Source organism: Lathyrus oleraceus, chromosome 3 (genome assembly GCF_024323335.1).
Source record: "Lathyrus oleraceus cultivar Zhongwan6 chromosome 3, CAAS_Psat_ZW6_1.0, whole genome shotgun sequence".
NCBI lineage: Eukaryota > Viridiplantae > Streptophyta > Magnoliopsida > Fabales > Fabaceae > Lathyrus > Lathyrus oleraceus.
The window spans coordinates 416768671-416788393 of NC_066581.1; the positions used below are offsets into that span (position 1 = coordinate 416768671).

At 32.1% G+C, this 19723-nt stretch overlaps 1 long non-coding RNA gene across 1 annotated transcript; it reads left to right on the top strand.

Moving 5' to 3' along the window:
• The first annotated feature begins 13598 nt into the window (after window positions 1–13598).
• Window positions 13599–16853, top strand: LOC127127998 (uncharacterized). Its single transcript, XR_007805606.1, has 5 exons — window positions 13599–13757; window positions 13833–13996; window positions 14086–14234; window positions 15100–15189; window positions 15269–16853. It is a non-coding gene; the product is annotated as an uncharacterized LOC127127998 (long non-coding RNA).
• The last annotated feature ends 2870 nt before the right edge of the window (window positions 16854–19723 follow it).

Below are 19723 nucleotides of genomic sequence, written 5' to 3' on the forward strand. Positions count from 1 at the left end.
ACATTTTTTTTCTTTTTTCTTGGTAGACTTAAAATTCAACTTCCCTCCAACTTTATTACTCCATATTTCATGATACACTTGAAATTAAACTTCCCGCCAATTTTATTACTCCAAATTACATGCTTCCCACCAAAAAGAATTAAAATCACTAATACTTGAATTGAAGTGTATATATACTTTGATATTATACTCCTTCCGTTCCTTTTTAACTGTCATTTGTGCAAAAAGTATTTGTTCCTATTTAATTATCACTTTAAGAGTGTAAGGTTGTAATTTGTCAATTTTACCCTTATTAATTTAAATAGGTGTACTTACACAATTACTCATAATTACTCCACCACTTTGAAATTGACTTATCAATTCCAATGTCTGAGATTGAAGTAACGTGCATATTACTACATGTTACAGCCAATGAAATTTCAAGAGGTTCACTTCTAAAAAACACTAAGGAAGAGTTTCAATATTTTCTCTCTTTAAATAAGAGCTCTTTAGGCCGAGTTCCTCATGTATGTAATGGAAAAAACAAAAGAATTCATGAAAGAAGAAATAATGGAAGATTCATTGGGAAATAATGAAGAAGAATCATTAGAGGATTCATTGGGCAACAATGAAGAACAAATAGTGGAAGACTCATTGGACAATAATAAAGAAGAAATAATGGAATACTCATTTGACAACAATGGAGAAGAAACAATGGATGACTCCTTGAACAACAATAGAGAGAAAATAGTGGAAGACTCTTTGGACAACTATGAAGAAGAATGAGAAAGACTAATATTGGATTTTGATTTAAATGAAGATGCTGAATATGAAAATGATTTGAATAAATTTCCAGAAGAAGGAGAAGAGTTTTTCCAAGTTGCTGAGGAGTTTCGTCCGGTGATTAGAAAGATGCTAAAAAAAATTCTTTCTAAATTTCATTAAAGTCTTTGCAATGTTTAATTCTATGATGCAGAAAGAAGTCCTTCCTTCTTCATAAAAATATTGTGATAGCTTTTTTTGTTGTACTTTTTTATTTTGAATACAAATGAACGATGTTGTTGTTTGTAAAAATTCGGTTGGTTTTTTGAGTTATTTTCTCTAATCTCTTTTTTAGAATTTGTTTGGTTTTTTTTATTAAACTATTTTTATGATTTGATTCAATATGATTAAAGTATTTAACATAATTTATAAATGCTTTTAAGATATTCCTAAATTAATTTTTCTTTTCTTTATTATTTTGTTAAATATAAAATATCTTTTTTTTATGTGAAGTACATAATCGATTATTTTGTGTAATCTTTTTAAATAAACTTTTTCATTAAGAAAGATTTATCATATGAAAGAAAAAATATGCTAAAAAATTAAAAGAATGAATTGTGCTCTTGTTTTTTTTTAATTGTGTGCAAGTGACTACAACTCAACCACAATAAATTTTACTCGGTATTTAGGTACTTGAAAACTTCTTATACTAAAATCGGATCACACTTCAATTTGTATGTGCAGCCATAGACAACCACTCTATTAGAGTTATACTTTATTTGTAATGCAATTTCGACAAACATGAATGTTGTTGTTAAAAGTCATCATATATAGTGTGTTCTTGAATTAACTATTATGATGTTTCTATTCCATCCGTTCCTATGATCAATAGTTAATGTTTTAGACTTAAGGTTCCCTTGACCTCCTTCATACAATTATTCATCATACTTAAATTATCATCAATGCTTCATGCAACTATATGTTCCACATTTGAATAGCAACCATTTATTTACTATGTTTCACTTAAATTGCAAAGTCATTCCCTTTGTCATGGTAATTTCTCCACTTTTTGCTTGGTCTATGAAGTAAGGTTTATATTCTTAATACTACTACTATACGAATACTTCTTTCATTGTTGCGCACCTTTAATGCAATTGGCCTATCTTAAAAAATAATATTTACAATGTCTATCAACCCATCATGTGAAGGATTAGGATTGCATTTAAGCTTTATTTCTTAATGTTTTAACCACTAACTTACATTTATCAACAAACTTCGTAACAACTTTGTTATACATGTGGGTATTTTATTACTTATGCATATTATGTGACACCATTTCCCACTGCCTTCTTTTTCAGCTACCTTTACTATGAAATATCATCCTTAAAGTTTATTGTATGTTGCATTTCGATGGTCCTGATTTTTATCTAATATTATGTAGATGAAATGGCACGAGACTTAAGGCGATAATATGATTTATTTTAATGACTAGGTAGTTGTTATGCAATTGCACACTTTTCATTCTAATAAAGTGATGGATTGCAATGACTAGGTATTTTTTTAAAGTCTCCTACTGGATTTGATAGTACATCAGTGTTTTTTAATAAACATGACCTTAAGTATGCAACTTTTACCATGGCGAAAGTTTATAAAAAATTGCTTAGCAAAACAGCAAAATGTACTTTGCAATATGTATTGAACTTTTCCCTACATGTCTTGTCAAATCCCTTGCCACAATATCGTACTTGCCTGTTAATTCCCTTGCCACAATATCGTACTTTCTGTCATCATGAACTCCAAGCAGGTAATGTCGTTCATTATCTTTTTGCGTCTGAAAATAATATTGACACTTTTTGAGTAATAATTTTGATGTGAGGTATACAATCCTACTCAACTGTCAGTTCAAAGTAAAGTAACTTAGTTTCAAATAATTTTAAATGGCTTAGTTCCATTCATTTGTAACTATGATATCCAACACTATACAATAGTCAATATTACATTAATGAAATATTCTTAAGCTTATTAAAATAATTTCTGCAGAACCATATTTAAGCTTTACTCGTTGACTTTTATCATTTTTTGACAACCCAAAGTCAACCTACTTTTCATTCTCATGAACATGCTTGAAAACAAATAATCTGATATTCCATTTTTAGCTTCTCCAGACATGGAGATTTGAGCCATCTTCATTCAAACATACTTTTTAAAACTTTTCCATAACATCAATTGTCACTTTTTTTTTCTTCTACTCTATTGTATATGTGAAAGCTTCTAAACATTGTCATGGATGATTAACAACATTTATAATTTTCATGTTGTTTTTTCATTTCTATTACAGGGTTTTTTCCTACAATTAACAAATGGAAGATAATACCTACCATTACAAACATATCATGTATACCAACTATATTTTTAATCTTGACTGGTACATCCATTCTCTTACCGATAATGTGCACATTACATTTTATTTTCAGTTCCCCTCATGCTAATAATGTAGTGTTTTTTAATGTAGTCTTTTTTATTCATGTCATTGTTTCACTGTGTTTTACTTGTTAATGGTTGTTGTTTTCTTTTCTCGTTACACCATTTGTTCCTTTATATGTCTCGTTTTAGTAAAAATCTCTATCAAGAAAGAATATTGTGACATTTTTTTCTAACTTACCCTTACTTATTCATTACTCAGATTACCATTTCTTTTTCCTAGATACTTCACATTTAAAGCCTAGATTCCACTTATTACACTGATAACATAGTTTCTCCATCTTTCTTAACTTTTTCTTCACGTAAAAGTCTATACATTTTTTTCTTTTTTCACGGTAGACTTAAATTCAACTTCCCTCCAACTTTATTACTCCAAATTTCATGATACACTTAAAATTAAACTTTCCTCCAATTTTATTACTCCAAATTTCATGCTTCCCACCAAAAAGAGTTAAAATCACTAATACTTGAAGTGTATATATACTTTTATATTGTATTCCCTCCGTTCCTTTTTAACTTTCACTTTTGCAAAAAATATTTGTTCTTATTTAATTGTCACTTTAAGAGTATAAGGTTGTAATTTGTCAATTATACCCTTACTTTATAAATTAGGTTTACTTACCCAATTACTCATAATTACTCCACCACTTTAAAATTGACTTATCAATTTCAATGTCTAAGATTGATGTGTGTGCATGTTACAGCCAATGGAATTTCAAGAGGTTCACTTCTAAAAAAACTAAGGAATAGTTTCAATATTTTCTCTCTTTAAATGTGATCTCTTTAGCCAGAGTTCCTCATGTATATAATGGAAAAAACAAAAGAATTCATATAAGAAGAAATAGTGGAAGATTCATTGGGAAACAATGAAGAAGAATCAATATAGGATTCATTGGGCAACAATGAAAAAAAAATAGTAGAAGACTCATTGGACAACAATAAAGAAGAAGTAATGGAAGATTCATTGGACAACAATGGAAAAGAAACAGTGGAAGACTCCTTGAACAACAATAGAGAGGAAATAGTTGATGACTGTTTGGACAACAATGAAGAAGAAGGAGAAAGACCAATATTGGATTTTGATTTAAATGAAAAGACTGTAACGGTTTCTTATTTTTATTATAATAATTATTAATAAGATTTATTTTGGTTTTAATGTAAATTGATATGACCATTTAATTGGGTGGTAATGAGTTTTAATGACTTTAAATTCTTGATGGTAGAATAATAATCGCGTGAGCAGTAATAAAATTATTTTTCTGATCCATAGCATTCATGAATGCTACCGCTGGGCTGCTTTGTTAAACATGTATTTTGATTCTGTTCATATCTATATGATTTTATTTTTACTGATCATTATGCCTTATTATTTAATCTTTGAATTAAATTTGTGCATAAATTAAAATTGATTTATAATGTTATTATTTTGTTAAGCAATTGTATAAGAGATCTTATTTATTTAATTTTGTTCTCTCATATAATTGAGTTACTATGTCTAGTGATCGTTATAATTTTGATTAATTTGGATTAGCCACAACATCTTTAAATTAATTGAGATTATTTTTTTAAGTTTTGAGATCACATAAATTATTATACATAAAATTGTAATTAATTATACGTGGTATAATGAATTTTATCCTACATGAATTTCTATTATATTTGTATGATTAATTGGGATAAAATGTCAAAATATTTTCATAACTTGCCCATAGGAATTATGAATGGGTACATAATTTGATAGTTTTATCATAAAGTATTAATTTTGGATAGAAAAACAAAATTATAGCATGCACGTAAAGTGTGAGGTTTGAAAAATCTATCGCAAATTTATTTTTAAATTTGATTACATTAAAATTTAGCCCACAGGTAATTTTTATGTTGCAAGATTTATTTTATGGTATGTTTATATTGATAATACATACAATTTGGATAATATTTATGCCTCAAATTTTGACATCAATTTAGTTTAACTTTTTAGCTTCTCAACCTGCTAATTTTTCTGATATCCGATGTGATATTCCCGAGCTCAGAGGAGATACCTATAAGGTGTGGAAGGAAAGAATTCTCCTCCATCTAGGATGGATGGACATAGATTATGCTATTAGGAAAGACGAACTACCTGGAATTATAGATGAAAGTACTCCAGCTGCAATTGCACTATATGAACGGTGGGAGAGATCCAACCGGCTCAGTGTGATGTTCATTAAGACTAAGGTCACAGGTGGAATACGTGGTTCTGTCGATCAGCATGAGAATGTCTGTAATTTGCTGAAAGCCATTGACGATCAGTTCGTCACTTCTGAAAAGGCTTTGGCAAGCACATTAATTATGAAATTTTCCTCCTACTGACTCACCAGTGTGAAAGGTGTGCGTGAGCACATAATGAAAATGCGTGACATTTCAGCTCAACTTAAGAAACTTGAGGTTGATATGTATGACTCCTTCCTGGTGCACTATATTCTGAACTATCTTTCGGTTGAGTACGGGCCTTTCCAGATCTCCTACAATACACATAAAGACAAATGGTCAATCAATGAATTAATGACCATGTGTGTTTAGGAAGAAAAAAGGCTTATAATGGAATAGAGTGAGAATGCATTGCTGATAAGCACTCGCGGGAAGAACAGAGCTTTCAAAACTGACAAGTCACAAGCCAATCAGAAAGGGAAATTCAAAATACCACCGCAAGGTGATATCAAGAAAGAAGTAAAGTGTTACTTCTGTAAAAAGGGAGGACACGTGAAGAAGGAATGCCCTGGATTCAAAGAATGGCTTGAGAAGAAAGGTAATTTATTCTCATTTGTTTGTTATGAATCTAATATGACCAATGTTAATATTAACACCTGGTGGATTGATTCTGGATCAACAATCCATATAACAAATTCCTTACAGGGTATGCAAAACCTAAGGAAGCCAGTGGGAAGTGAGTGGACTGTCCTATCAGGAAGCAGGATGGGCTCACATGTGGAAGCTATTGGAACTTGCAATTTAATTTTGAATAATGGTTTTGTTTTGAAATTAGAAAGGACCTTTTATGTACCAAGTTTCTCACGAAACTTGATTTCAGTTTCTAGACTTGTACCTTTTGGGTATTCCTTTAATTTTAAAGACACTTTGTTTGAATTATTTTATAATTCGGAATATGTTGGGAATGGTATATTGTCTAATGGTCTTTATCGTGTTAATTTATAAATCGAATCCATTTATAGTTCAATGCATGTTCAAACTGGCACTAAGCAGTGTAATATTAATGAGAATTCTTCTATGTTATGGCATCGGAGATTAGGACATATCTCCATAGAGAGAATTAAAAGGTTAGTAAAAGATGGGGTACTTAATACTCTAGATTTTGCTGACTTTGAAACTTGTGTTGACTGCATTAAGGGAAAGCAGACCAACATGTCTAAGAAAGGTGCCAATAGAAGTTCAAGTATATTAGAAATAATTCATACAGACATATGTTGTCCTGATATGGATGCACATGGTCAGAAATATTTCATTACTTTCATAGATGATTACTCACGATATATGAATATTTATTTGCTTAACAATAAATATGAAGTATTGGATGTCTTCAAAGTCTTTAAGGCTAAAGTTGAGAACCAGTGTGGAAAACAAATAAAGATAGTGCGATCAGATCGGGGTGGTGAATACTATGGTAGATACACTGAGAATGGACAAGCACCTGGTCCATTTGCTAAGTTTCTTCAAGAACATGGGATTGTTTCCCAATACACCATGCCCGGTTCTCCGAACCAAAATGGTGTTGCAGAAAGAAGAAACCAAACATTATTGAACATGGTGCGGAGTATGCTTAGTAACTCTAATCTTCCTAAATCATTATGGAATGAAGCACTAAAGACGGCTGTGTATATTCTAAATCGGGTTCCATCCAAGGTTGTCCCAAAGACACCATTTGAGTTATTTATTGGATGGAAGCCGAGTTTCCGACATATGCGCGTTTGGGGATGTCCGTCTGAGGTGAGGATTTATAACCCACAAGAAAAGAAACTAGATCCGAGGACCATTAGTGGGTATTTCATTGGATATGCCGAAAGGTCTAAAGGTTATAGATTTTATTGTCCATCTCATACAACTAGGATTGTGGAGTCAAGAAATGCAAAGTTTCTTGAAAATCATTTGACTAGTGGGAGCGATCAAATCAAAAATTCAATTTATGCGCATGATCATATAGAGTATGAACCTTCCACTTCAAGTAATAGATTGGTTACTATTTACAACACCCCTCAAGTTCAAATGGATGTTGATCAACCAATCATCGAGACTCCACAAGCTACTGATGATCCAGTAAATCAAGTTGGTCATCAAGATGATGAACAATTAGTTGAACAACAAGATCCACAAGAAAATGTTGATCAAACATTAAGAAGATCTACTAGGACAAGAAAATCAGCTATTCCTAATTATTACATTGTGTATCTATAAGAATCTGACTATAATGTTGGAGCTGAGAATGATCCTGAGAGCTTTAGACAAGCCATGAGTTGCAAAGAGTCAAATTTGTGGTATGATGCCATGAATGATGAAATGAATTCCATGAAAAACAACGATGTATGGGATCTTGTAGAGTTACCTAATGGGGCAAAGGCCATTGGTTGTAAATGGGTCTTTAAAACCAAGAAAATTCATTAGGCAACATTGAGAGATACAAGGCCAGACTCGTTGCTAAGGGATTTACTCAAAAGGAGGGAATCGATTACACTGATACTTTTTCTCCTGTATCAAAGAAAGATTCTCTTCGTGTCATCTTGGCATTAGTTGCACATTTTGACCTTGAGTTGCATCAAATGGATGTGAAAACAACCTTTCTTAATGGTGATTTAGAGGAGGAGGTTTATATGAAACAACCTGAAGGTTTCTCTTCTAATAATGGTGAGCATTTGGTTTACAAGCTTAAGAGATCCATATATGGGTTAAAACAAGCCTCTCGTCAATGGTGTCTTAAATTCCATGAAACGATATCCTCATTTGGGTTTATTGAAAACCCCATGGATCAGTGTATATACCATAAGGTCAGTGGGAGTAAAATTTGTTTTCTTATTTTGTATGTGGATGACATACTACTTGCAACCAATGATAACGGTTTTCTACATGAGGTGAAACAATTCCTCTCTAAAAACTTTGATATGAAGGATATGGGTGAGGCATCTTATGTCATTGGCATTAAGATCCACAGAGATAGACTTCGAGGAATTTTGGGTATATCACAAGAAACCTACATCAATAAAGTTTTAGAGAGATTTAGAATGAAAGATTGTTCATCAAGTGTTGCACCCATTGTCAAGGGAGATAGATTTAAATTGAATCAATGCCCTAAGAATGATTTTGAGCGGGAACAAATGAAGAACATTCCATATACTTCTGTTGTTGGAAGTCTTATGTACGCTCAAGCATGCACAGGGCCCGACATTGCATTTGCTATTGGAATCTTAGGAAGATATCAGAGTAATCCAGGTATGGATCATTGGAAAGTTGCAAAGAAGGTGTTGAGATATCTTAAAGGAACAAAAGATTACATGCTAATGTATAGGCAGACGGACAATCTTGATGTGATCGGCTATTCAGACTCCGACTTTGCTGGTTGTGTTGGTTCTCGCAAATCAACATCGGGATATATTTTTATGATGGCTGATGGAGCTATTTCATGGAGAAGTACTAAGCAAACCTTGGTTGCTACTTCTACTATGGAAGCCGAGTTTGTCTCCTGTTTTGAGGCTACTTCTCATGGTGTATGGCTTAAAAGTTTTATTTCTCGGCTTAGAATCATGAATTTTATTTCTAAACCTCTGAAGATTTTTTGCGATAATTCAGCAGCTGTCTTTATGGCTAAGAACAATAAAAGTGGAAGTCGAAGCAAGCACATGGACATAAAGTATTTATCCATTAGAGAAAGAGTTAAAGATAAAATAGTAGTTATTAAACACATTAGTATTGATTTAATGATCGTTGATCCTTTGACTTAGGGCATGCCACCAATAAAATTTAAGGATCATGTAGAGAACATGGGACTTGGGTCCTCCTTATGATTGTATACATACAGTTTATTAATAAAACTCTTATATTATGATGTTTTCTCATTTTCATGCGCACATCAGTTTGAGAAAATATGTTACATCTGGACCAAGAGTAAACATTGGTTTATTCATCAAGTTAGTTACCACATTACAGATATATACTTGAAAATAGACATGTTGTAATACATAGATGAGATTACTCGCTTTAAGAGGGACTATCTCTATGATTCACATATTTATTTCTTGAGTAAGTTTTCCATGACTCATTTATGCCAATAATCAGTTCTATGGACCAAGTGGGAGAATGTAACGGTTTCTTATTTTTATTATAATAATTATTAATAATAAAAAAAAACAATTTTAATGTGGTCCATAGTTTTGGGATTTTGGTTCTGAAAAGGGTATGATTTATTTTGGTTTTAATATAAATTGATATGACCATTTAATTGGGTGGTAATGAGTTTTAATGGCTTTAAATTCTTGATGGTAGAATCAAGCTTATAAATAGTCTTTGGTCCCCAAAGTTTTCTCTCATCAGAAAAGAATTACACCATCTATATTGAGAGAGCAAGAACTTGGAAGAATCAAAGGCAGTGCACTCACAACACTGCAACAATGGTTGGAGGTAACACCTCTAATTCTATTTCCGCATTTTGTTTTATTGATCTTGTTGTTCTTTTGTTATCAAGAACATAGGATCAATATATATATATATATATATATATATATTAATCTAACAAAGACTGAATATGAAAATGATTTGAATAAATTTCCAGAAGAAGGAGAAGAGTTTTCCCAAGCTGCTGAGGAGTTTCGTCCAGTGATTAGAAAGATGTTAAAAAAATTCTTCCTAAATTTTATTAAAGCCTTTGTAATGTTTAAATGTATGATGCAAAAAGAAGTTCTTCCTTCTTCATAAAAATGTTGTGATAGCTTTTTTGTTGTACTTTTTGATTTTGAATACAAATGAACAGTGTTCTTGTTTTTCAAATTTCGGTTGGTTTTTAGAGTTATTTTCTCTAATCTCTTTTTTACAATTTATTTGGTTTTTTTTCATTAAATATTTTTTTATGATTTGATTCAATATGATTAAAGTATTTGTCATAATTTATGAATGCTTTTAAGATATTCCTAAAATATTTTTTTCTTTTTTTTATTATTTTGTTTAATATAAAATCTCTATGATATGATACACGATTTTTCTTAATTTTTATGTGAAGTATATAATCTATTATTGTGTGTAATCTTTTTAAATAAACTTTTTCATTAAGAACAATTTATCATATGAAAGAAAGATATGCTAAGAAATTGAAAGAATGAAACTTATAAGTTGTGTTCTTGTTTTTTTTCTTAATTGTGTGCAAGTGACTACAACCCAACGACAATAAGTATTACACGGTGTTTAGATATTTGAAAACTTCTCGTATTAAAATTGGATCACACTTCAATTGAACGGGTAATTGTCCTTCTCTTTCTAGTCTTTTCTTATTCAAATATGGAATTTTATATTTATTAATAAGATGATCTAATTATTAAGTGTAATCCAATTTTAGTACAAAAAGTTTTCAAGTATCTAAACACCGAATAATACTTATTGTGATTGGATTGTAGTCACTTGCACACAATTAAAAAAACAAGCACACAACATATAAGTTTCATTCTTTTAATTTCTTAGCATGTTTTTCTTTCATACGATAAATCATTCTTAATGAAAAAGTTTATTTAAAAAAATTACACACAACAATAATAGATTATGTACTTCACATAAAACTAAGAAAAAGCATCTATCATATCATAGAGATTTTATACTAAACAAAATAATAATAAAAAAATTAAGAATATCTTAAAAGCATTCCTAAATTATGAAAAATACTTTAATCATATTGAATCAAGTTATAAAAACATTTAATGGAAAATAAAAACCAAATAAGTTGTAAGAAAAAGATTATAGAAAATAACTTTAAAAATCAACCGAATTTTCAAAAACAAGAATATCGTTCATTTGTATTCAAAATCAAAAAGTAAAACAAAAAAGCTACCCATAATATTTTTATGAAGAAGAAAGAACTTCTTTCTACATCGTAGATTTAAACATTCCAAAGATTTTGATAAAATTTAGGAAAAAAAATTTTTAGCATCTTTCTAATCATTGGATGAAACTCCTCAGCAGTTTGGGAAGACTATTCTGTTTCTTCTGGAAATTTATTCAAGTCAAATTCATATTTAGCCTCTTCATTTAAATCAAAAATCCAATATTGATTTATCTCTTTCTTCTTCATTGTTGTTCAAAGAGTCTTCCACTATTTCCTCTTTATTGTTGTTCAATGAGTCTTCCATTGTTTCTTCTCCATTATTGTCTAATGAGTCTTCTATTATTTCTTCTCCATTGTTGTCCAATGAGTCTTCCATTGTTTCTTCTCCATTGTTGCCCAATGAATCCTTTATTGATTCTTCTTCATTTTTTCCCAATGAATCCTCCACTATTTCTTCTTTCATGAATTCTTTTGTTTTTTCCATTACATGCATGAGAAACTCTGGCTAAAGAGCTCACATTTAAAGAGAGAAAATATTGAAACTCTTAGTTTTTTTAGAAGTGAACCTCTTGAAATTTCATTGGTTGTAATAGAGGTGTTCGCGGTGCGGTTTGGGCGGTTTTGACGATAAAAATCATCTGAACCGCAAGAGAAAAAAGCATGCGGTTCGGTTTGGTTCGATTGATTTTTAGAAATAAAACCAAACCAAACCAAACCAATGCGGTTTGGATTGGTTCGGTTGGTTCGGTTTTTTACAATATTTTTATTGAGTCATACATACACCTATAGAGAACAACGTGACTTTGTATTTAGTCATTCATACATTACTAAATAACATAAAAACTTATCATATTTAGACAAAAACTTCGCATTCAATATACACAAAATTAGATTAGACAAAAATGGAATAAAAAAATATATATAATAGTAGAATATAATAATATCAAAGACATTATAATAAAACATAAAAAACATATGAGATGAGAGATTAGAGAAGATGAAAAAAAGAACATATGAGATGCGGGATTGAGAAGAAATGTGCGATAAAAACGTAATTGGAAGAGAAAATAGTAACATAAAAGATAAAAAAGAAAGAACATAAGAGATGAAATATTAGAGTAGAAAAAGCGAAACGTACATGGTAAAGAAGATGAGAAGAATGTGCGATACTATTGAGAGAGATTTAAGAAGGTTGAAATTGATATCCTAAGTATGAGTAAGAGAAAATCGTTTTTAATTGTAAGGTTAAGGCATACTAAGTTTGAGTTTTGGATTGGATGTGGGATAATTGAAGTTTGAGTTGTAATATAATGCGGTTTGGTTTGGTTTAGTTCGGTTTGAAAAATACAAACCGCAAACCAAACCAAACCGTACGGTTTTGTTAGAGAATGACTCAAACGGATCCGAACCAAATGCGGTTTTTTGCGGTTTTGGTTTGGTTTGGTTTGGTTTGCGGTTTTCTATTGGGTTGGTTTGGGTTTGAACACCCCTAGGTTGTAACATGTAGTATGTAGTAATATGCACGCTACATCAATCTCAAATATTGGAATTTATAAGTCAATTTTAAAGTGGTGGAGTAATTATGAGTAAATATGTAAGTAAGCTTAATTTAAAAAGTAAGGGTATAATTGACAAATTACAACCTTATATTTTTAAAGGGATAATTAAATAGGAGCAAATATTTTTTTGCAAAAGTGACCGTTAAAAAGGAACGGAATGAGTATTATGTATTACGTGTAGGTGTTGTTCATTTGTGACACTTTAGCGTTTCTATTTTGTATTGTCGGGCAATTTTTCCTCATTCTGCAACAATGTTGGATGTGCAATTTTTCCTCATTCTGCAACAATGTTGGATGTGCAATTTATCTGTATATTGACATTGTTCTATAGATATTCATATATCATGTTTTATGTTTTTCAACAATTTAGTTATCTATCTTGCTGCCATCACTTGATTTTATTTGTCTTTTGTTTCACGGTTATATTTCGTATATGAATGAAAACGGAAAACTAACTTCCACAGTATAGCACGATTATATCTTAATAATTGGTGGTTTATGACTTATGAGTCATTCAATTTGAGGAGTTTTTCAACTAAAAGAGCGAGATTGCGAAGATTCTGCATATTAAACAAAACAAAAAAACAAAGTGCATTAAACACGATATTACTACAAACATCACTAACACCAATCGAATTCCCCTTTCAGATATTATTCTATTAAGTACAAGCCAACAAGTTATGAACAAAATTGTCTCTGATGATGGACAACGCATAGATGCCATCTTGCAACAAACACAATCCACTGGGTCGACACAATTTCAAACTCCTCCAAATTTATTTAACCGAACAAACATTTTCTCTAAATTCTCCATAGTGGCCACTCGAACGGGAATTGAAAATATAAATCCAAATGCACTTTTTCCTAGAGAAAACGCTGCAACGTTTCAACCAATTTACGACTGGAATGTAAGACTTGCTAAGTCTTAACCTACTTCTGTTGTGAAATATTTTTCTTTAATCATGTTTCCATTATTTGTACAGTAGTGGAGTTTTTCAAAACAATATCAGTCCACCACTGCCTCTTAAACAAATAATGGGGTCACCCGAATAAGGGTCTTGGAGCGCCAGATAGAGTTTACAACCTTATGAAGAAGGACCAACCAATTCATATTCTGCACAAACCAACAACTATACAACAGACACTCGTAAGATCAAACTAGTACAATAACCATTAACAAACACTTATTATGATAATCCTTGTTACATACTAACGTGGTACCACTGTTATTCACAGTTCTAATCATTATTTATCCATATCACTTGCGGAAAAGTCAACAATAACTTCATCCACAACACCTGTAACTTGCCCGGTTTTTACATCTACAGTAAATTTGGATTTTGAAAGTGATGGTGATGATGATTCGGACTACGACCGGTTCTTAGGTATGCACCGTAATTCTTTGTTGTCCATCAATGTCAATGGGTGAAGTTTAAGCATGCACTATTAAACACGTATTTTTGAATTCTTAATTCAAAGTGAATACTTTTTTTTGTTCAAGCATCAGCACATAAATATTCACTGTTAAATACATTTTTTTGTTCAAGCATTTTTTGTTTAAGCATTATATCAACACATCGATTCATCATGACAATGGCATCATATCAGCACATAAATACTCATTGTTCCACACTTTTTATTTCACTTTTTAACATTCAGATGGCTTCTCATGGAAGCTTTATAGACCGTTCTACTTTTTAATGCCCCTTTAAGTAATACATATATACTATATACTATAAGTAACACATAATATATAATAGTATAAAATACATACATACAATATTAGCATTATCTCTTTTTAATGCCCCTTTAATATAGTAAGTTACTTGGATTTTAAAATTATAGTCAAAACTTTGAGGTTATGTAAAGGGTATTAAATAATTGGTCTGTTGAGTTATTTCATCCTCCTTTATTCTCTTGCTATTTAGTTCTCTTAATGTCCATTGTTTCTTTAGTTCTAACTGTCTGAAAAATATTAGCCTCACATATCTCTGTTACTAAAGTTTCTAAGCAAGAGGGTTTAATCCCCGTGGATGATAAAATCTATGGTATTAAATCGATGATGTTTTAGCATTTTTTCTAACTTCAAATATGATGCAACATGTAATAGATTGTGCTAGACTATATGATCATGTTTGATTGAATTCGGTTCATTGAAATTATATGATCATACTTTATTAAATATAATCTGACAAATGGTATGAATTTTTTAGTATTTATTAATGTTTTGACAAAAAAAAAATTAATTAGCACAAGAATCTGAAGATGATTCAAGTTTGAAAAATGACGACAACTCCCCACCATTTTCAAGAAGAGACGAGTCTGAATGTAACACTCTAGGTAAATATATATTAATATATAGTTATAAGTACTTTTACCTATTCTAGCATTATCAATGAATTTCATTTATTATGTCCAGGCTATTACGATTTGGATGATGCAATGATTGAGTGTAGACATTGCAAGGAATTAATGTGGCATTAAGAGAGAATGGACAAATATAAACATAAACATGACAAAGGTTACTCACTCTACTGCAGATCATGTCAACAAAATTATCAGAAGCTTACCCAAGAGATGGAGGTCTATGGTAACTGCAGTGAAACTATCTAAGGATCTGAACAACACAACTCTTGAAGAACTTATGAGTTCCTTGAGAAGTCATGAGATAGAGCTTGAAGAGGATGAGCCCCAAAGAAAAGTTAAATTCGTGGCTCTGAAATCCATGGGAAAGTCTGAAAATACTAAAACCTTTCAAGCTGAAGAAGAAGAGGATTCTGAAGAAGACTCTGAAGAAGAAGATCAATTGCTTCTTCTTTCCAGAAGAGTTAATCTACTCTGGAAGAAAAGACAAAGCAAGTTTAGAGACTCCAGAAAGACAGGTGGTTGCTTTGGTCTACATCTGGACTGAAGAAGTCAAGTGTTGGCAAAGACGTTATCTACTTTGAGTGCAAGGAGTCAGGTCACTACAAGAATGAGTGTCTCAAGCTGAGGAAATACAAACCAAAAAAGAAAGACTTCAGATGGAAGAAGAAATGTATGATAGCTACCTGAGATGACTCTGAATCCTCAAAAGATGGCTCTGAGGAATAGCAAGCTAATGTGGCGTTGATGGCAAGCACAAAAGCATCTGATGAAAAGATCCAACCAGAATCTGAATCTGAGTTAAATTCTGAAGAGCTATTTCCTAACTTATTTTGCTCTGAATTAGAATCTTGTCTTTCTGAAATTCTGGAGAAATATTATGAGCTTCATAACAAATACAAGGATTTGTAACAAGTCCAAGTATCTGAATCTGAAGCTCATAGTAAGCTTAAAAAAGATTTTTCTACTTTGAACGAAAAGAATTTTATTCTGAAAAATGAAAATTTTGCTCTTCAAAGTAAAAGTTCTAAACTTGAGGAAGAAATGTTTTCAGAAGCTTCTGTGGATTCTAAGAATGTCATAAACAAATATGACAAATCTTTTCAGACATTTTTGCCTAGAAACATAGATAGAAGGAAAATGGAAGATGAGGAATTTGTTATGTGCCTAAAGAAAAACCTATTTGAAAATCTAAGGCAAAACCAAAAGCTCTGATTTCCCATTTCTCTTATGCGTATACACAAAATGATTATTCTGCACAATGACCCAAGTTCTCTAAGAACTCTGGGAGAATTAACCAAAAAAGACTCAAAATATGTGGGTACCTAAGGACAAGATAATATATGTTGCAGACATCCTTAGCAGCTCAATTGAAACACCAATCATGATACGCAGATTCTAGGTGCTCACGACACATGACATGAAGAAGGCATATGTTCCAAGATTTGAAACTTAAGTCAGGTGGCTTTGTAGGTTTTGGAGGTGATTAGAAAGGGAAGATCATAGGCTCCGGAACTATTGGTAACGGCTTTCTCCCTTCGTAGATTTTAGGAACAAAAACAACATCGGTCCCATCATCGTACATAAACTATCAAATATGTTGTACACATATAACACACATGCCAAGAGTTTCCTCATGACAAGACAGAGACTCAATCAAGTGAATTTCCACAACTTGAAACTTATATTTATTACTAAAAAAAATAGATATATAGATGGAAGATTGTACAACCTGTTGGTGTAAGCCCTAGAGGTCAATACTTTTGGTACTTGTATCGAATTATTTATTAATAATAAAAAAAAATTCTTTATTATGTTTGTTTAATAAAGTCCCTAGAATAGTTAGTCCGTTTAACGTATCAAGTGTGACTTAATCATGAGATCCCATTCAACATAAGGGCATTATTCTTAAAGTATCTGTAGTCGAGCTTTGTTATAAAGTGGGATAACATTAAAGCATTAAGATTATTATGTATATAGACTGATGATCACATCTCATGGATCATAGATAAGGAGTTATCGAGTCTTAAACATAGGTATGAATATTAAGAGTAATATTTATACTGGATTGATCCGTTATGAGAATACTTTATAGAATGTTATGTAAAGTGTCATAAGTTATTCTCATGGTGATAGTGGTGTATACCACCCTTCGACCTGAAACCACTATGGACCCTAGATGTAGAGTCGAGTGTCTTATTATTGATCAAACATTGTCCGTAATTGGATGACCATAAAGACAATTGATGGATACTCCACGAAGTATGCTGAGGGACATGAGTGACCTAGATGGAATTTGTCCATCCTGCGTAACATGATAAATGTCTACGGGCCCAATATTGAATTGGACAAGGATGACACGGTCTATGCCTTGTGTTCAATATAGACATATGGGCAAAAGGGTAATTATACACATAAGTATTATCACAAAAGGATTTGTCATATCACATGACATTTTCGTGTCTCAGGTAGCAGTGATGTGTTGCTAGATACCGCTCATTGTTTATTATGTTAAATACGTGATTTAATATAATTGTTAATGTCGCAAAAACCTACAGGGTCACACACAAAAGGACGGATTGATGAGAGATAGAGTAACTAAGGAACACCGTAAGGTACGGTGTGTAACACCCCAAATAAAGAAAAAAGAATTATTTAATTAAGTTGATAATATAATTATTAATTTAATTAAATAAATTGGATTATTGGATTATTATTATTATTATTATTATTATTATTATTTTGGAATAATAATAATTGGAATATATATATATGTGGGAATAAAGAAAGGGTTTCATATTTTGGAACAGAAGAGATTTCACGTGAAACTCAGAGAAGCTGCAGAGAAGAGGAAAAAGGGCAAAGAGCCGAAAAGCACGGTTGAGGAACGGAAAAGCTAAAGCTTAGAGAATTGCCGGATTATCTCAGGTAAGGGGGGTTTATCGTCGGTTAATGGGTATTATAGATTAACATGTCATGGGTAGTGATAAGCCGTTAAATTAACCCTAATTGGGACTGTATATGCTGAAATTGACGTTGAATAAACCGTGTTAAAAACTGTAAATTGAATTGATAGCTGTGTGGGTCGTAAATGTTAGACTATGGCACGAATCCCGATTAAAAACTTGATTCGGCACTACTAAATTAGAGACAAATTAGGTTTTCTTAGAAAGGGTTTAGATGCGGAAGCGGCCGGAAAACCTGATCTGCGTGAAGCTAACAGAACTTTGGAATAACTCAGAAAAACTGAGTCGGCGCGCGAGCGGTCGACCATAGGGTCGGCGTGCGCTGACCCGTGGGACATGCGCCGACTGCATGCGTCGACACAAGGCATTTTGGCGTCGACCCGTGAGTTAAGCGTCGACCCCATGCGTCGACGCAAGGGGCCTTTGCGCCGACTCCCTCCAGTTGAGCAGAGTCTTTGCAGAGTGGAAAATAGTTAATCTTTTTATGTTGTAAATGTGATTAGTGATTGAACCATTGTAGCTAATCGTGAGGAATAATTTTGTTGGGTTTTATGTTGTGAAATGTTGATGCAAATATGTGATAAGTTGTTTTATTGAAAACTCTGAGTTGTAGGCTGATGAGCCAAAGTTGAATATAAGTTGTTTCGTTGAAAATACTGAGTAGTAGGCTGATGAGCCAACGTTGATTTTAAGTTGTTGTTGTTGAAAAAGCTGTTGTGTTGCTGTTGCTATTATGTTGTTAAGGTTGCAAGTCGTACATGCCATATACATTCATATGCATTAAGTCGGAGCTTTGTCTCACACCACGTTGGCCTGGATTGGCAAAATTATGGGGCTTTTGCTCACACCACGTTGGCCTGGATTGGCAAAATTATGGGGCTTTTGCTCACACCACGTTGGCCTGGATTGGCAAAATTTTAAGTTGAAAGTTGAAGGCTTATGCCTTGATGCCCACTAAACTGGCAGTGATTTTAAGTTGGGAGTTTTACTCCAAATGGTACCACATGCATGAAGAGTCGAGTCTCATCGAGTTGCATTTTATGTTGTTATTGAGTTGCCCTTACGTTGTGGTTGAATATGATAATTGAGTTGACTGTGCCGTTGCCTAATGCATGATATAATTAGGGTGATTAACGTGTAGAATTACTTAACATAACATGATAAATTATAATATTTGTTATATCGATTGAGGAACTCACCCTTACAGCTATATTTTTCAGGTAACGAGCAGTGAGTCGAATAGAAGCTAGTGCTTGAAGTCTAGTGTGGTTAGAGGGTCATGCTCTGATAGATGTAACATCGGGACGGGATGTTTGAATTGTTGAATAAATGTTAATTTTGATGAATTACAGATGTTGAAATATTTTATCCGCTGCGTATTGTTAAAGAAGTTTTATGCTGAATAAAATTGAGCATGACTGATTTTATGTTGACTTTTGTGAAGAAGTTGTTATGTGACACCCTTGAGATGCATGATTACTCTGATATGTATGATTTAATTGTTGTTGCTTTATTATTAAACATTTGGGGTATTTTAGAAGGGT